We start from the raw sequence: 20,486 nt of genomic DNA, 5'->3' as shown, positions 1-20,486 counted from the left end.
ATCTTACTGGAAATTTCCACATATGTTTGGGGTATAGTAATATAGAACATCATGTTCCCAGAGCTTCTATAAAGGTTTTAATATGAAATCAGCTATATTAAAATGGAAAAAGTAGGTTAACACATGAAAAGAAGGGATATATGCAGGATGAGCTTTGCAAAAGAGAATTTTTAATTGGTTTAAGATTGGAAAAGCTATTATTAGTCAATTTTTTAAGTTCAACAACAGGCACCTTGGCTTTCTTCGTTGTATCTATTCACTTAGATCAAGAAATCTCTCATCAAAATTCTATTTTATTAATAATTTTATGAATAATTTTATGGACATTATTAGAAATTTTCTATGAAAGTTAATTCTAATTAAAACTAAAGAAATTCTTCTTGTTCCTATAGAACAACACTAGCTTTCTATGACTGCTGGAATGACAGAATTGTGGGAACTTGAGAAAAATGCTAACTGTAGATAAACGAAAGGAAACAATGCATCTAATCTTGAGGACAAACACATCAGCTTTCTCTTTTATCTTCTTCTTCTTCAGGGGATGCCACTCTGTAATGATGAACTTTATTCTTTGCCATGACTGTAGGAGTTTTGCTTGGAGGAAATAACATACTTTGTCCTACATTAAACTTACCCAGAAAATTATATGAAAACATTGATGATTGTAAAGGTTTGAGCTGTTGCTGTTCCTTGGGTTACATCATCCACCACAGACCAATTGACAGCAATTTGTTTTGAAGGTAATAATTAAAACTTTATGATGGATTTATGCCAAAGATTGTATCTTGCCAGCCTCCCACAAGGAGACTGCTGGCTGTTAAGCCCAGGAAGTGGAAAGCAACTGAACACAGTGCTGGTAACCATATCATTCTCTATAATCTAACTATCTGTGCCGTTTAAACTCAGGTGGATGAATAAAATTTCTGACACGTACATCTGCTAAGCCATTCTTTGCATTAATGTCTATGTTAAAAATTACTTGTGGGCTTAATATAGATGAATGTCTTATAGAATCAAAGACTCACAAAGTTACAGAATCCTAGAGGTTTTCAATTTCTGACTCCAGTGATGGAAGAACCTTCTGGAGACCATTGAATCCAATACCCCCCTCATTATAGGAGGCTATCAGGTTGGTTAGACATGATTTCTGCTTTGTAAATCCATGCTGACTACTCTCCATCACCTTCTTGTCCTTAATATGTTTAGAAATGGTTTCCAGGAGGATTCGTGCCATCACCTTCCCAGGAATGGAGATGAGGCTGATAAAGCTGTAGCTCTCCACATCCTTCTTATTGCCCTTCATGAGGGTAAGAGTGACATCTGCTTTCTTCCAGTCTTCAGGCATCTCTGTCAACCACCATGAGCTTTGAAAGATTATCGAGTGACCTCACAATGTCATTAGTCAGCTGCCTCAACTTTTGCCAGTGCATCTCATCAAGTCTCATCAACTTATATATGTCTTGTTTGTTTAAACATTCCCTGAACTGATCCTTGTACACCATGGGTAAGTCTTCCTTGCTCCAGACTTTCCCATCAGTCTCAGGGACCTGGCTTTTCTGAAGGCAAATTTTACCTATAAGGTCATAAAATGAAGACGCTGAGTACTTGTCCTTCTCCATGTCCTTTGTCACTATGCCCCCACACCCATACTGCAGCCATCCCATGATTTCCTGAGTCTTCCTTTTGCAATTGATATATTTGTAGAAATGAACATGTTTTCATCTTTCTGAAAGTTTTGAAGAAAAGTTGTCTGACATGAAAAAGAGAAAACAAAGGCAAAAGCTATTTGTGTTCAAGGTTCATGAGATCCATCAGTTTTCTCTAGACCATATTTCTATCCTGACTGTGTAAGCTCTCAGATAGTAGGATTTTAAATCACAGACTCATATGAACTTGATAATTCAGACACACAAGTGTAGTAGACACACAAAGTACCAAAAGAAGTTGAAATAACTGCCATTTTCTGAATCAGTCCTAGGTTCAGAAGAAAGTGTCCAAGAGGTATGGTTGAAGTACATCTCTAGTTGTAGTTCTCTTTTGTAAATCATATCAGGCATTTTATCTTTATGTTTCTTTCAATTAATGGTTCCCAACGTAACTCAAATCTACTCTTAGCTACTTGCTCCAGACTCTTGCTTGTCTCAATATATTTTAAGATCAGTACAGTGTTCTATCAGACAGATAATCTTTGGCCAGAATCCAGCCTGAGGGAGACAACACGTGGCCCTTAGAATCAAAGTAACTGAATTAAAACCAGGCTATTGAAATTATCAGTCATCCATGTTTCAGCTCAAAGCGTTCATTTCTGATGATGGGTATTATATTCAGATTGCTAGACTTTTTCCAGTTTATTCTTGCTATACACAGGTTCACATTATAGGAAACCCTAGTCTATCATGGCATTCCAGAAATTGCCTATGAAGCATGGGGATCGTTTAGTTTCTATAAGACAATGAACCAACTCATATTCTACTTGTGAACCTGCAATACCTGCTATTAGCAAGCTGAGTTTCATTATAACAACTCCTTCGTTTTTCTTGTAATTTCATTGCATTTTCTCTACCTTTTTGGTTTTATTCTGGTAACTGGATTTCTTTCTTTGCTTTTGGTTTAACCTTTGTGTTCATGTGGAGTGCCTGCAAAGATGGAATGCTAACAAAATGCAAACATTGTATAATAACAATAAGAAAAAAGAAAGATAAGTGTTTTCTCAGAATGGTATTTATCTTGCTTCCAAGATATTCTGGTCCAAGAAGTGGACATAATCACATCACATTAACTTGAGTTAAGGACCGACTTCCAGCATACTAGTTGTTCAACTCTTCTTAATGTGTTTGGGCCCTCTGTAATATCAAGAATCTGTACTAATAGCATTGTTTTAACAAGACCAAGTTAAATCATGCTGCATGTCAGCCGTACATATGTTATGTCTTTTACTATTTACACAATACAATTAATGGCATATGACTACAGAAATGCTGGGACTTCAGTTTACCTACACAACTAGCCTACAGGCCTACTATGATTTCTTTGGAAACTAGTAAAAAAAGACAAACAGTATCACAAATCAATTATCTATTCTTAAACTGTTGCTCTGAAAAAAGACTGCAGGGTGCCATTTTATTTTAAATGGAAGATACAATGAAGTATGGTCTTTGTAACAAGCTCTCCATGGATGAATACGTACTAGATGAACTACAAGAGTCTGGATTTAGGATATAATTGAATGACCCAGTTTTCCATCTGTTTATTAGGATGTTGGGCTCTTAAAGCATTATAATTAATATTGACATCTTTGACACTAAAAATTGAAGTGTGAGTTTTGCTTGAATGCCCTGAATTCTACAGACTTTGATTTTCACGAGGTTTATGTATCTCACTTGTTAGGAAAAGGGTATGAGAACTAAATAATTGATTCTTAGCCCAGTGAATTCAGTACCCCATTGGTGGCTTAGACTAACTTTTAAAACGGATGCTGTCCCTGGTAAGACATTTTTCATAACAACTCATTATGAAGGTGAGCGAGTATGTTGTAATCATACCACTAATTTAATACCTTGCCCAGTGTAAATGAAATTAATGGGAATTTTTATATAATATTTGGACTGGTAAATTATGAGAATTGATATGTATTAGTCCACACTTACCTCTGTGTTCCTCAAGGCTTACTTATACATGATATGGTGGGTTTTTTTCCATGGATTATATATATAGATGTACTGATTGCTACACGAATCCTACTTTCTTGGCCTCCTAAGCAGATCCATTTTATGATTTTGCTCTCTTTTCAAGGTGACAAATGGCTTTGTGAAGATAAACAGGATAAGCAGCTCTAGCTTCAGTTATTTATTCCAAAACGTGTTAGGAGATGCATCTAAAATGTATAAATATGGTATAAAAATGTAAATATTGATTAATCCATTGAGGAGTTGACATTTGGGCATTTGTTAAAATTCAGTGTATAAAAAGGAAGATAAGATTGCCTATTCTTGAGTGAAACCTTTTTTTCAGCTTCTCATTAGCAATCTCTAATCCTATTTCTAAACTTGTATGAATCTCTCTTTAAACCCTTTAGATAACCAGCAAGTGGCTGATAAGAGATTTCATCATTTAATTCTCTTAAATTTTCTTTTCAATAATCTAGATGATTCATAATTACAATTGACTCAATTTTTGTCTGCTAGCCTAATTACAAAATCCTTGCAGTGTGTCAGTTTCTTTAAAGACTTTCAGATAACTAAATTATGGATAATTTTTGTTATAATTCTGAAATAATTGCTAAAAATTATGGATTTTTTTAAAAGTTTTTAAAGATGCAATCAATGTCCTTTTCCATACTGGAGACTGTTAAAACAGTTTGTGGATTAAATTTACTCATATTTTTATAATTGAATCTGTTGGAGATGCAGATAATTTTCGTGTGTTCCTCAATGCCTGTAAACAAAATTTTTGGCCTAACTTTCCTTGCAATAGTTTTACTTAGTGTTTATTTCCAGTAGAGATCATCATTACAGTGTTTGATTTCCTAACAGGTATTAATATTTGCACCCTTATAATGACCTCAAAGAGTATCGCTTTTTCATTTACAGAATGAAATGTGACACAATGAATATGGAGTTGCCTAAATTTAGATAGAACGTGTGTGCCTGCAGTCTCCTAAATCCTTACTTAATATGACTGGATTGTGGTTACATGGCCCAGATTGCTGCTAAAAGGAGAGATTCTTCACTTTCTCCATTTTCTAGTCCTTTAACCACATTCCCTCCTTTGGGCCATTATACATCTTTTTTGTTGTTTTTTTTTTTTGTGGACATATGATGAGAAGGATCTCTGCTCCTTCAGTTAGTGGAGAACTAACTGAAAATGAAAAGGAGGGAGAAAAGATGATTTTCCAGGTCGTGAGAAGCCTTAAGTGAGCTATGTATTATCACAACCAACTGCTGTAGGCAATGATAGCAATCTAGTCTCCCCTTCTGTAAAAATTGTTTGGTTTTTTTCCCTCCCAGCTCAGATAGAAATACCACAAGAGCACATTTCTGTGCTGGAAGGGAAGTGGAAAATGATACTGGGCTGTGTCAGTTCTAGCACAACTTTAGTAATGGGAGGCCTGGCCCTGGCATCACAGCCTGGGGTACATGTTCAGCCTGTATGCAGGCCAGCCTTCCTATGCACAGCTGTTTTGGGAAGGGGGGGGTCTTGCAGGTCTTGACCACCCAGCACCTTTGCTAATGAGCACCCAGAGTTGCTCTGCATGACTGGGTATCAGGTGCTCAACCCAGCCAAGTCCTAGTTTTCAGCCCTTTTCAGTGTGAGGACATGATTCTCCCTCTGACTTGTTTGCAGCTGGACTGCTGCAAACAGAGTGAGAAGACTTCAGCAGAGCATGGGAAACCCACCACATATGCTTGGTTTTGGAACAGAAAACAACACTGAAAACATCACCACTTCAGAATGAATCAGAATTTTCCTTCTCTGGACCATCTTAAACATAATGCTGTTTTCCAAAGCAATCATCAACTATTAGTAATGTAGTGGAACATGGATATCTGCAAGTATAACTAATAAACATTCCTGGGGAAAAGGAAAAATAAAGTCTCTACAATGCCTGAAAATGTGTGTTCTTAAACTGCTTGGAGGGACAGGTTTTTGGATCATCTTTTATTTTTTATTGCTGTCATTTTATTTCTCCTTTTCCCTGGTATTTACTCTTTGTCCCTACTTTATCACTGTAAGAGAGAACTATAAAATGCACAAAGATAACTTTTATTCCATATCCATTCTTCCTTGGTATCTTCAGATTCCCCTAGACTCTGGGACAGAAATGTAGCAATATTTATTTCTCTTCAATACAAATCGGATGCCTCTTTAAAGTTCATACTGTTTTTTTGAGCTATGATTCCCCCAGCCTGAAGAACACTTCTGTATGTTAATATGGATAGCCTTAGTTTTTCAGAAGCTGTACCTCAGTTAATGCATAACAATGCTACTTTTTCCAGACAACAAGAAAAAACCCATGTCTAAAAAGGAGACAAAATAGTGACACCTGATCCAGAACTAGAAAGGGAAAATAATTTTGCAGTCATGCTTATCACTGTAGTTTGGTTACTGTGCACAGAAAAAAAATGAAATCAGTGATAATCAGATTTAAGTAAGTGGCTCTGACATGGAGAAAACTCATAATCAGCTAAACCAATTCCACTTGCACTGTAGATGTGTCAGACCCTGGCTAAAGTTGTATTCACTCCACTCAAATCTGCCTGATGGTATGATCAACCATATAATATTCTGCTACAGAAATCCTGATGTGGATTCAGCATACGACAAACTCTGATTTAATCCCTTACAGTCTCAAGGCTCCTGTTTCCTAAATCAAGCTCTGTGTTAAACACAGTAATCAAGATTCAAGAACATGATCCTTTTTATTTAAACAGTTGCTTAGTATCTTCATCTCCCAAAGGATATTAGTTCTTTTTCAGCCCTGCTGTAGGTATTCTAGAGTGGAAAAGAGAGCCCTGTTGCCCCTTTTTCATACATCTTTAGACAGACCATGGAGTAGGGACATTCTGCATAAACTCTGCAACTGGGAAATGAGTCAAAGGTGTCTGTTGTGGCTACCAGAGCATGGGACATCTCTGTTACAGAGGCAGTCAGAGCCTCTGCACAGATATGAGTTTGTAAGGGAAGGACATTAAGGTGCATTTGGATCTTTACGCTGTTTCTTATTACTTCTCTACTTAGGAACCATACAGGAGCTTCACCTTAAAGTGCAAACAAAGTTTAAAAAAAAAAGAGATTAATGAGATTATGCACGTAACCTACAGAAATAATATGCAGAGAATACTGACCAGCCTTGAGTCCCTCCTCGCCTGTCTTTCTTCCTTTTCTCTTTTTTCTTTTTTTTTTTTTCTTTTCCTTTTTTTTTTTCTCCCCACAACCTACCAACACCCCCCTTCTTTTTTTTTTTTTTTCTTTCTTTTTTATTCTTTTTAACACAGGAGAATCGGTGGTCCTGGTATAATTCTGTGTGATGTATGCACTGTTCTATCTCTCTTGATATCTGCTTGCAAGCTATATTGTGTAATTTGCAGCTTTTCCTCTTTAGCCTGGACTGCTTGTGCTTCCTCTACTGTGAAGAACATTGCATTCATGGAACATTTATTTGGTACTGTGAAGAGAGATTTGCGTAGTTGCTGTGCAGGGAGGGAGTTAGGAAATGAGAGTGAAAAGAAGAATCAGTGTCTAATAATCTGTCTTCTTCTTTATTTTGTCAACTCATTCTGTGTAATTATTGTCTGGGGAAGGTAATAAGTGAGAAAACATGCCATCAAGGGATTTCCTGCAGGAGGGGTTATTACATGATCAAAGGCCCATTAGCGAATAGAACTGGTTTGGTGCTATTTTCATACCTACTTTCTAACACTCTGCCCATTTTAGTGGCAGGGCAATTGAAGCACTGAGCTGTATCTGGTATTTTTAGAGGAATCTGACTCTCACCTAAACGTTAAAATATGTAGCCATATATTTTCATTCAGCTCAGTGAGGCAGAAACAGATATAATGGATCTTAAGAAATAGAGCTTAAGAAATATCCTGTAGACTATGGAAATCCTGTCAAGGCTCCAGATAACCTAAATATAAACTATGCTAGTGAAAGTGTAAATTGAAAATGAAATTGGCAACAATGATTTAAAGAGCTGTGGAATTAATTATTTATGTTGTTTACAGAACTCAAACCTCTGCTAGGTCTTTTTAGAGAACATACATGATGTTTTTCCTTACTGCATCCTCCCTTCTATTTTCCTTGCCTATCATTGTCACTGGAGCCTTAGACAAGGAAGACGTGACAGAACTTGCCAAATTCTTTGTCTAGTTCGATATTCCAGTGTGTATTCCAGTGTATGTAAAAGTATCATTGGAGGAATAATTAACCAGTCAGAGCAAGACATCCGTTTGCTAAAAGGTTTTATTTACCTTTGTGTGCAGCGTATAAACTCAAGTGTGTTTAGACCCTAGGTATTTGCAGGAGCCATTTTCTAATTATTCCATTTACATTCAATTATGCCTTTTGTGGGCTTCACTGAAACAATTACTGTAAGCCAGAGAACAGCCTTTTAGGTAGCTGCACAGAAAGCATGTTATTATCATTCACTGTTAACAGAGGCAAGCTGAGAAAACTGCTACAAAAATAACAGCAACCAGCTCTTGTGACTTTGTTTGTGAAAATACTGTTTAAAGGCTCCCTTGTGTGAAGGTTACGTGCTGACAAAGTTCCAGAACAGGAAAGTGGCCAAGAAGGCCAGTGGTATCCTAGCCTGTATCAGGAACAGTGTGGTAAGTAGGACCTGAGAGGTGATCATCCCCCTGTACTGGGCACTGGTGAGGCCTCACCTTGAGTACTGTGTCCAGTTTTGGGCTTCTTACCACAAAAAAGACATTGAGGTGCTGGAGCTGGTCCAGAGAAGGGCAACGAAGCTGGTGAGGGGTCTGGAGAGTAAGTCTTATGAGGAGAGGCTGAGGGAGCTGGGGGTGTTCAGTCTGGAGAAGAGGAGGCTGAGACGAGACCTTATCGCGCTCTATAACTACCTGAAGGGGGGTTGTAGAGAGCCGGGGGTCGGTCTTGTCTCCCAAGTCACAGGAGATAGGACAAGGGGAAATGGCCTCAAGTTGTGCCAGGGGAGGCTTAGATTGGATATTAGGAAAAATTTCTTCACGGAAAGGGTTATCCAGCATTGGAATAGGCTGCCCAGGGAAGTGGCTGAGGCACCATCCCTGGAGGTGTTCAAAAGACGGGTTGACATGGTCTTACACACAAAATAAGATGGACAGTGACACAAGGCAGGCTGGAGCCTTGTGCAGTTTTGTTTTCTTGATTCCATGAACCAGTCAGTGAGTTTACATGATGTACACACCCTGCTGAACCCAAGAAACCGAAAAACCTCAGTGTGGTTAATTGTGGGTTTAAAGCTGCAATGTGTTAAACAATAATTTTCTTCCAATTTCCCTTCACTTTCAAATAAAGAAAAGGTGTGGAAATAAAAGCAGACAGACTGCCTGAATAGCATATAGCACAAGAAGTGTGGTAGTCTAGGTTGCTCTAAGACACATCCTCGGTGAGAACAAATCATAAGTGCTGATATTTACAGACTGTATCATAAACCCTACGGTTTTCTGCTTGTGCTTCTGCAGCTTCTCTACACAGGCTTGCAGAGCTAATTAAGCAACCACTCTGTCTTTCAATGTACTTTTTCATAATATAAGAATCACGGAATCATGGAATTGTCTGAGTGCAACAAGGTAATTAAAAAATGTTAATATTTGAGCATTTGATGTGTGGTAAGAAACAGTGAAAACTTCTTATCTGTAGCAAAGAGGTAATTAAACGATTTGCTTCTTAGGACCTGCAGGTTTTCTCTCTCAGGATCAACTATTGGGTCCAATGACCAAATTGGGAGTGTTACATTTTGCTTCAGTGCCTGTAACTCTCAATGAGGCAGCACAGAAATGTAAACATAAAGGATATATTTTAACTTTTGCTGTAGCAGAAACAAGGCACAGAAATAGTTTTGTCTGCTGGTTAGCTAGCTGTTGTAGAACTACAGTTTCCTGTAAGAATCATAATACAGCTGCTTTCAGTAAGGGCACACTAAATAACAAAAATATTTTTATGGATAATTTTTTCTAGAGAAAATGTTTTCTTCTGAAGCATAAACCAGAATGAAAGCTGGACTCTTAGTAGCTTTCTTTAGAATAATTGTGTTTGTGTGGCTAATCATGCTGTCCTATCCTAAAAATCACTGGCAAATGGTATAGACCCTCCCATTTTGTTCCTGCCGGTGGTCACCCAGCCTTCCCCCTTCATGGAGCATGTCCCTCCCAAGGCCACTGTGTTCCCTAGGTATCAGCTAGCCAGAGAAGGGCTGTTTCCACAATAACTCCAGCTCTGTTTTCTGGCACAAGAATAACTAAGGTAATCCTGTTATGTAGCAATACTGCCTGGGGCTACATGAACTCTGTGAGCTTTCTGGTGGCAGAGGTGGGAGAATCCCCATCTGTGGTCAGTCTGTGACCATGATTCTCATCTGTGACTGCTTTCCAGTTAAAGGAGAACTAACAGTGAGATTTAGCAGGAGATGAGGAAAAGGAAGATCTACTTGCAAAAGTTTCCCTTACCTACAGTCAGAGCTATATTATTTTTTTATAGTTTTACAGACCTTGTTAAAATAACTGTAAGTACCGTCTTTCAGATGAAGAGAAAGAAGTTACCATTTCTATTTTATGTATTTGAACCCATATTTTGAGATGTTCTGAAAAAAGTCTCTGAAGCACAAACTGAAAAAAGTCTTAATCTTAATATTGGAATTTAACCTATGATACATTTTAGGAGGTTCTATACATTTTTCCAGCAAGAAAAACTCACACTTCAGGCACTGTGACTTACTAAATTGTGTTAATGCTGGAACAAAGATCTGGTCATGTTTAGAAACCTAGTATATAATTCTGACACAATCAAAAGTATCTTTCACCTATATGAGAGTCTTTCCCTGCATATGTAACAGGATTGAAGGTCTATAGACATCAGAAACATTGACTGAATACAATCATTCTAATTTTACATTAAATATGTATAAGTAGTTTTCTATTACCCATGAGAAAAGAGAGAATCAAACAAAAGAAGGCTACAAATAAAGTATAATGAGACACAATATTGAAATATTTCTAAATATAAGCTGGGATATACTGAGTTGAAGAAATAAATTAATTAGGAATTCTGTACAAGGAGAAAAGCTAACTATGAAGATTGTAATGCAATCTCTTTTAGTTTACAGTTAGGACTGAAGTAAGACCTAAGGACAGTGAATTTCAGCAGAACAAGTTTTAGAAGTATGCAGGAAATGAGGGGTGAAATTGAATTATTTTGGGTAATGGAGAGAAATTTAAAGTGTTTAAAGTGTTTAGAGATAAATTTCTTAGGCACAGAGATTATGCATGCTACCCAGCAATAAATATAGTGAGTGGTGGGTATTATTCTGTTCTACTGTTTTTTGGTTGTTTTTTTTTTAATAGCTGATGTGGCTGAACAGGGAAACAAAAAAAAATTACAAACAGTAAGAAAGGTGCATACAGTATGTTAAAGAAAGTACAGGAAACTGTTCAAACACTGGTAAATTGCTTCAGGAAAGGATAGTAGATAGGCCAGACATTGAAACAAACTTGAGAGTTTTGTGTATTTGATTTGCCTTAGATACATAGAATTCCCATGATTTTACATGAATATGCACACCCTAGTGAATATTTGCTATTATGTTGCAAAAATCATTGCCTATATTACCATTCTGAGGATTTATAGGCATTCAAATCAGAAAGATTTCACTCAGCTGGTAAAGAGCTGATTTCAGTGCTTTAAAGACTGTTTGTAAAGCAGTATTATTATACCCTTTGCTTATGTTCATACTAGGAAATTATCCAGGTGGTTTCTGCACACACTAGAATATAAAGTTCCCTGGCTCCTAGTAGCGTTTGGGTGGGCTGTTAACACTTTTCCCTATAAATCCTGATCTTGGTTCAGGACTGAGGTGAGGTTCTGGCACAAGGCAGTTTGGATGGGCTATCTTGCTTTCACAGGAAAGAGCTTTCTGTGATGGTAGGCCTTGGTGCCAGAGACCCATCTCATCACATTTTTAATTTACCAGTATACAAAGAGCCTTGCAGACTAATTAGATTAAAATGATGTGCAGTTTTGATTATACAATACTTCTCTCCATGGTTCTGGGTATGCAAGTTTGTGTTTTAATACAGCCATCTAAATCTTGGAAAACTATCAGGCTTAGAGTAAAATCTGCAAAACTGTGGATACTCCCAACTCACATCCATTGCAGCCTGTTCTTAATGGTCTTAACATTGATATTCTTACACAGAAAAAAAACCCCAAAACGCCCAGACTGTCTAGTCAGCTCCCTTCCATGCTTTTCTCTTATTCAAAGAAGAAATGCAGGGTGTGGAAGGCTTAAGCTCATATGCCTCTTCTCAATGAGAATTTGAGTTGTACTAGAATAGAAAAGTATAGTCGTGAGTCTATAGATGGCTTGAGAATGGGGGGTCTTTCACACTAATGTGTTGAAATTTTTCAGTTCAAGCCACCATAAAAATAATAACTAGAACCACATTGCATGTCCTGCTTACTGAAACCCACTGCAGAATGCTAGTGGTCTGATGAGGAAGGATGAAGGACAGAAATGGGAGACATAAAGGCAAAATTTCTGCTTTAGCCTTGCAGGGCACTGCTTCAGTCTTGCAGGGCACTGCTTCACAAAAAATTCCTTCCCATTCCATGTTAAGACCTTAATGAAGCAATACTTTCAACTGGCTCAGAAAAAGTTTAGACAAATATTTTTGAAAATATCTGTCAACTATAAACAAAACAGTATTAATTCCAAGTTGTCTGGTGCTGCTTAGGTTAAGAAAATGAGATAGTGAGAATATGAATACATGTGGTGGTGTATAATTGCAAAGAGTTAAGGAAAAGTTGAACAATAAGCTTTGGATTTCTCTGTCTAGGTGTCTATGTACTTTTATTAATGTAACTCTTAGTAGCTGAAGATTCACTAAAAATCAGTTGAATGTAGAACGCCAGGCAAATCTTTTTAATGGATTTAAGGTCACAAAAATTATAACACAGAGATTCAGGCATCAGAACAAAAAGAAATATAGTAGTCAAGTTCAAGTTGTAATTTGAAATGTTTATGCCATTTTGAAGTTATGTTGGAGATATATTTTATTATGGCATGTTCTAACAAAAAATGCTCTCAAGAGATGATGTGGTATCCTTTTATTATTCTTTATTATAGGTAGATGCCATAATACAGGTCTTAAGGCTAAAACAAAAGCAATAATAATTCAGATTGTGAGTACTCTGGCTTATGTTATTATAATTTCAAGGAAAACATTGCTAGAATAGAAAGGATGCTTTAGTTGTTTAACCTTTCCATTCTTATTACAAATATAATTATTTTGATTTGTGTAATACAGCCATTAACTTAGACAATTCCATTTCAAATTAGTAGTATTAGCATCAGTACTAGTATTATAGTGTTAACATTGGTTTTGATGTTGATGCTGATATTACTAGTATCATTTTACTTTGAAGGATTCCTTTCTAAGAATTCTCATTTGCTTAATAACATATTGTTCAACCTGGAGAATAGTCAGAATGCCTAAACCTTTTTGAGGTCAAAAAAAATGCACCCTCCCTGGTTTGTATACACTATTTGCATGAAAAGCTCCCACTTAATGCCAATCAAACAGTGTTCACTTATTTTTGCAACTCTGATCTTTCTGGCACTTAATGCCTTTTAGTTCCACCTACAGCAAAGTAATTTAAGTTCATTTCTGACTGTTACCTCAACATTGCAGAAACAAAAAAGGTTCTAAAAGAACAGCAAAACCACCAAGAATATTTAGCCACTATTTCTGTAAGGTTTATGTAAGTATAAACTAAAGAACTGTGACAAGTGTAAAGAATGTCAAGCTCAAATATTGCAGAATATAAAAAGCTCTCAGTAAAACTTTCTTATTGCAGAATATAAAAAGCTCTCAGTAAAACTTTCTTCTCCTTTTAAGGCAAAATATTCTCCAAATAATTTTTACCAGCATTAAATATTCTGAAGAGAAACAAAATGTATAAGACATTAGAGAAGATTCAACTTTCCTATTTTCAATCTATTTTTTTTTAATTTGCATTGAAAGAGTAAAGGAAAAAATAACCCAAACCAAAACAGTGTACTAAGGGTGGAAACTCACAATGCAACTGTAACAAATCCAAATAAAGAATATATCAGGCAAACATGTTGAAAGTGTTTGCAACTACTGCAGATTAGAAGAAGTTAGATTATGCATTAGAATACTGGGGATTGGGAAGACTCTCTCTGCAGTCTTCTTGAGAAGGTTTCTTATCCATATAACTCCAAAAGTTCAAACATGCATTTTCTCTGAATGTCCTGTGACACTGAAAACTGAAAACTTTTGAGAAAGCAGAGAAAAAGCAAAGTAGACTCTTTTCTTTTACAAAGAAATTAAAAACTCATTGTAAGATTTCAGCTGGATCTGTTTTCCATGATATGCTCTTTAATCAATCATCCAAAAAAGAAAAATTTAGAAGGAATTTTAAGTAAGTGCCTATGTCACTTAGATTGACTACACCACTTCAGAAAAATTCTGTGGAACTTGAGTGCTAAACAGAGATCCTCTGAAGTAAATAAAAGCTTTCACTTTGGCCCTAAATATGTTTTGGTTTCTAAATGCAGAATTGTAACAGCTACATGTAAAAATGAGCCTCATCGCAGAAATGTCAACAAGGAAGATTTCATCCCTAGTGATAAAGAACTTGAAAGATGGTTCTATAAACACATATGTATAAGTTTATTTCTATACACACAAATACGTCTATATTTAATTAAATATGTCAATAAACATTTGAAGATAGAAAATTCTATACCTATAACAACAGACAACTAATGGAGTAGACCAGTGCAGTGACTTTAAAGTGAATATTTCGGTTTTGCTCCAGTTACCCATATAAATGAATGACCAGAAAAAGTGACTGAAATTATGCAATATTGTTCTGACTGATATTAATAAGCCTGTAAATTATGAAACAGTGGTAAATCAGAAGCAAACAATGAGACTTTTCAATAGGCAATGCTGTTTTCTGTCCCTAGCATTTATGCAGATAGCCATGACTCAAGGTATAAACCAAATGTTTCCAAAATAGTTCCTCCTTGATAAACATTTAGCTACCTTAGAATTGGCCCTACATCATAGGTACTAGGGAATTCTAGATTGTCACACTAACCACTGCTCATTACTTTTGAAAAAACAAGTCAGCTGTAGTAGAAGTGTTAATCAGCATATTTAAATACCATCTTTTTCCTTTATGAGTAGTTTTGAGTTCTGAAATCTATCTGACCAAACCTGGGTAAAACTTCCACTAAATCAGCATGAAAGTTATTGCATCATTAAAACAGAACAAAGATAGTTTCAGTACTAACCGATCACACTCAATTGTAAAGATGAGATTCTATAACTGTCATGAAAACTTTACTTTTCAGGTAGATTCTCAACTGCATCATCCAAGAATAAAATACTACCTAGCAGGTATCCAGAATTTTAAAAACTCACTGAAAAATAATAAAATAGAAGCTAAAGCTCTAATAGCAACAAACAAGAAGAGCAAGATGCCAGTTGGAAGGGTCTTTACCAAAATATACCCTTAAACTCTGTTTCTCAAATTATATGTATTATCCTTTTCTGTTAGAGCATATTTTCAGAGTGCCCTGTGGTACTTCACACCTGCCAAGGTTCTGATATACGTGACAATTTTTTTGGATAAGTTTGAAACTCATATAAATACATGAAATTCGTATGTATAAAATATTCGTCTCCTTGTAATTTAACTGCTAATTTTAAAAGCTACATGATCATAGATTATTTATTTAATTAAAACTCCCAGTGATTTATTGACTATGGATTGGTTGATTTTAGAAATTTATTAAATGCTTTTAAGTGAACATATATTTTTAGCTGCTATTCAAGGTCTCTCAAAGGAGGTTTGCAATTCCTTATCCAAATAATGACACACTGGATCAAAAATTTACCTCTTGGTCACCTTTGTTATTTATTTGTATTTCAGAAGTAGCTTGAGTCCCTACTGAACTGATATCTTTCCAACTAGGAAAGCTTAATCAATTTTCACCATAGTTTCCCTGCTGCTCCTAAGTCATTTTCCTTTAGAGAAAATGCTTTTATAAATCCCTTTCCATGACTCATTGCATTTGTAAGGGATGTCTTAATGACAATTTCTTGTATGAAGAAACATGTTGATGCGGATGACTAACAGTGAAGATGCATTTTGGGACCTGAGTAAGAAGAGGTTTTATGATGGATATTTGAACTAGACTTCTGTTGGCTTTACCTCTGAGGGGATTTTTTCTCTCAGTCCTTTTAGATGACAACAATTAGGAGTGGATACTTTAGCGTGAATCATCCTCTTTGTTCCCAGCTAATATATTTTACACAGAAAAAGCCAAACATCTGTACCACCAACCCAAAGGTAAGACAAAATAGTATGTGAAATACCATGTATCCATTTGTGATATCTGGAGAATTACTATGTTCATTAACAAATTAGTTATAACAATTAGTTTTTTATTACCAATTGTGGATTTTAAAACTTGATAGAACTTCAGCAGACTGCTTAGTCCATTTTTATGACTAAGCCTCTATGAAACTTTTATATTAATTATATTATCTTTGTTGGGAAAAGTCGGTGATAAGGCAAAATAGAATTCCTTTTTTTTTTTTTATGATAGGTGCTATGAGCACAGTGCAGTCTGTCAGCAAAAACCATGAATATTTCTAGCTGGACTTACTTACAGCTCATACCGTTGTTATTTAAATTGGAATGCCTCAGACTGGAGTCAGAAACTAATTATGTTATATTGAATGTACAGACACTGTTTTTAAGGGATTTCAATTACTTTTCTAAAGTAGTCTAAAGGTATAATGAAAGAGATGTGATTATTTTATGTGATTGTACCACTGGAGTGGTACAAAAGATAAACTTTTTCATTCTTGGTTTTTACGTTTTTCACTATGGTGGGAAATGTTCCTTATATATACAGACCAAAGAGCAACTTTGGAAGTAGTGGAATCTGTCAAGTAGAGGAAACAGAGCCTCTAAAGCCCACTGAAAAAGGACTGCCTTGTCCTTTTTTCTTTCTTCCCATTTTCATGAAAGCTGTGAATATATTTTGATTTTGATTCAGAGGAAAAAAAGCTGGATTGTAGAAGTAACTTGTTGCTGAGTTTGCACTTCAGTCCTTGAGCCTCCAACAGGCATGCTAATAATTTATTAGATCACTTATAAGAAATTTTATTTTCCAGTTGGGAAGGTGGGCAAACAGCTGTCTCTGCAGCTGATGTTATTGCTTTTTCTAAGCTAGAGAAGCTTTTATCCAAGATGGCTGGCTCAGTCACCTTTTCAGTTGAGTGCATCTTTTCCATAACCCTAAGACTTTCTGCTGGCTCACATTCTTCATCATTTAAGTGCTCCCCAAATACAGTTTCCCCCTCCCCCCAGGCATTAGCATTTTTGTTTTGTGATGAATGGTATTTGGGTTATATCTGTATGCTAGTTTTATTGTTTGCTTTTTGCTATAATGAAGCTTACAACTTTGGAAAAAATCATAGAATCATAGAATTATAGAGCAACACAGGCTGGAAGGGACTTCAAAAGATCATCTGGTCCAGCCTTTAAAAAACCAAAACATAAAAACCTCAGTTTAAGCTCTGACTCTTATTGGTACATTACAAGAAGACATCCATGAAAGTTGGCGTGTAACTATGTAGTAAGGAAAATTATTCTGTAATAAGGTCTCAGGTCTCATGGGGTACTTTCACTTTTACAGATAAATGCAAATGTTGTGCCATTGAAAAAAAATTTACAATATTAAAATTACATAAATGCATGAAATGAAAACAGAGGCAGTGAAAGACAGTATAAATGTGCAATGGATTCTATAGGCTTTCTTCAATTTTTAAAAACACTCTTAAAGTTTTAATATGAAATAATGATATCTGTAGACACACTAGTTTCTGCTTCTGATGTCATGAATCCATGGTAGAGTCCACTTTAATGTCACTGCTGCATTTACATTCATACTTAGTGTGGGAAGTACTTTTTCTTGCTGAGGGTGGACTGGAGAACAGATAGAATTGTTCTTATACAGTACGAGAGTCTTCAAGATTCAAGAGTTTAAGCACATATTTTGAAGTAACATTTTAAAAGAAATTACAGTTAATTTATAACAATGATTTTCTTCTTAAAATTATCCTTGCCATATAATGGGAAATATAACAAAATTTAAAAGAAAAAAAATAAAAGAAATCTTACTCAGATTATTTTGATAGGAGCGTTTTGCACAAGGATGAGCAATCATAGTCACAGGTTTGGATTTTCAATGCCAAATATATTTCTAACATAGAGTCTTCAGAGCCTTTATGGGTTGGCATTTGAGTTACTGCATGGACAATTTACTGATTCTGATTCTGTCTTCAATTATAATGTTAGAAAGCTAATATATAATACAAGTTACAAATCCAGGAAATATCTTAATACCTGACATGTTCTAGTATTAGTGAAAGTAAATTTGATACTGAAAAATAAGATTATCTATTCTTTGCCTTAGGCTTACTCTACATCATGAAGATAGGGCACCAAGAATTTTTTTTGGTTATTGCAAAACATAATTGTTTCAGTTCCATTTTTGTTCCCCTGATCCTTATAGCAAAGAGCTGGTAGGCACAATAATCTGTTTTTGTAGCTGGATGACCTTAATTTCTATCAAAAGAGGCCTTTGGGCATTTAAACAGAAATATTGCTAACTCCCACAGATGACTGACCCATTAACTTTAATACCAAACTTGTTATCCTAAACTTACATTCAAGAACTAGAGCTCTAATTGTGAGAACTATGACAGTTTCATTTTGTACTGTCAGTTAACACTTTCTCTATACACCATAATAACAGCAAATTCCAGTTCCCAAGCTTTTATTAAAGAGCTTTAAGGCAATTTTCTGCAACAGGTCTTCAATAATCTCATGACATGGCCCTTCAGGAACTGAAAGCAATGAAAATGTTGTCAAGATGGAAAACTTGTAGATTAACTAACAAAGCTTCTCTTCCCAGAACCACCAGCAGCCATGCTGAGACCTCATATATTACAAACGTATACAAAAAGTAAGATCACAGTTGCAGAGGTCAGAGATTTATAAAATTCCTTGAGTCATTACATTACAAAAGTTAATACAGAGACGTAATCTAGAAGTACTCTAGGCTCTGGGAATGTACAGTTATAGCTATGAAAAACTCATATACCCTCAACCTCAATGGGCTCAGAATAGAAAGTACTTCTGATGGTTGTGTAACAACACTGAGTAAATGATGATTTAAATGGTTGCTACTGTATGTTTCCATAGCTACAATGACAAAGATGGCTGTAAGATGGCTGTATCTGAACACTGTCTTCTGGAAAAAAAAAAAAAAATTAAAATATTTTAAACAGAAAATTGGTTGTAGGCACTTTGAAAAATGTTGACAATTGTTAAAAAATTGGAAACACCTACTCTGAAAAAAAGTTCAACTTCTTTTTTTTTGTTACTTTTATGACAAAGGAAATCATTACCTGCCTTTGCTGATGAGCTCTTTTTGATAGCAGCAGGTAGTCCAAATCTCTGGACTTCATTAACAAGAAGAGCTCCTGGCATTACCGACTTTATTAAAAAGAAAAATAGGAATAAAGCAATACCTATATTAACACTTTCCCATTTCACTTGTTAGCTTTTGAAAGATGCTGTCCAATTCATTATTTCAAGCCTTCAAAGGAATATGATTTGGATTAAAGCATATCTGAAAATTAGGACCTCAGTTCCTGGAGCTTTTTCCAAAACTCACTTGTATTAGTGGCTGCTTCTATGTGTTAACTGCTATATGTTAACTGCTTCTCAAGATGCAAGATATATTTCATTATTTTCAGTCAATGTGTTCATCTTTATTCCAATTTCAGGAATGTTTCCAGTTCAGAAAGGATCTCCAACTCAATCCCATACTTTCCTTCTCAGTCTCTCCTCATACACAAATCAAATCTAATTTTTTTTTTTTTTATTATTTCTTAATGTTTTTAAGAACTTAACTTTCCTGTTCAGACACAAAGCCACTGCTCCATTCCAGGATCTCATTAGCTCAACTTCCCTATTTTATAAATGAGAAAGTGACTAACAGGGAGGTGAAATGACTTGCCAAGAACTCCCTGGGGAGGTACCAATGTACCCGGTAGAAAAGCTAGATATAGCAATGCAGTTGCGTGTGGAGGGGTTCCTGTTATTTCCAATCCAGTACTGTCTGTGTGCTGCTTTGTATTCTCCCGTTTATGCCATTATTCCTAAACTCTGAATCATAATGGCATTCTCTACTTGTAAAGACAAATATTCTCTTGCTAGGTTTCAAAGCTTTTTTTCTTTTTTTCCTCTTTCCCCTTGGAACAACATGGTATCTCTGTCACAATGAGAATGAAAGCCTCTTCCTTACATTTTAACTGGGTCAACCAAATATAGGCTCCCTATACTACAGTAAAGTTTTGCAATGAAAACACACTATTCCATTTCTAAATGACATATCCTTCATTTCATAATGATTTAAACCTCAAAGAACAGCCTTCATTACTTCTGCTGCCTTCATTTCTTTGGCTTACCATCCAGATCTCTTACTTATACAGTAAGTAGATATCTGGATGTTTCATAGCTGTTTTTTAATAGATGAGATACTTAAAAGTGAAATTAACAATGAACTTGTATCTGTTGTTTCTTTGCCAGTGGGTAACTGTTATCAGTGAGGGATGTGATTCTTTTCCATAAGAACATTATGCAGTTGTGAA

This window comes from Calidris pugnax, unplaced genomic scaffold, assembly GCF_001431845.1.
Source record: "Calidris pugnax isolate Ruff unplaced genomic scaffold, ASM143184v1 scaffold219, whole genome shotgun sequence".
Classification (NCBI taxonomy): Eukaryota; Metazoa; Chordata; class Aves; order Charadriiformes; family Scolopacidae; genus Calidris; species Calidris pugnax.
This window is presented reverse-complemented; position numbering follows the sequence as displayed.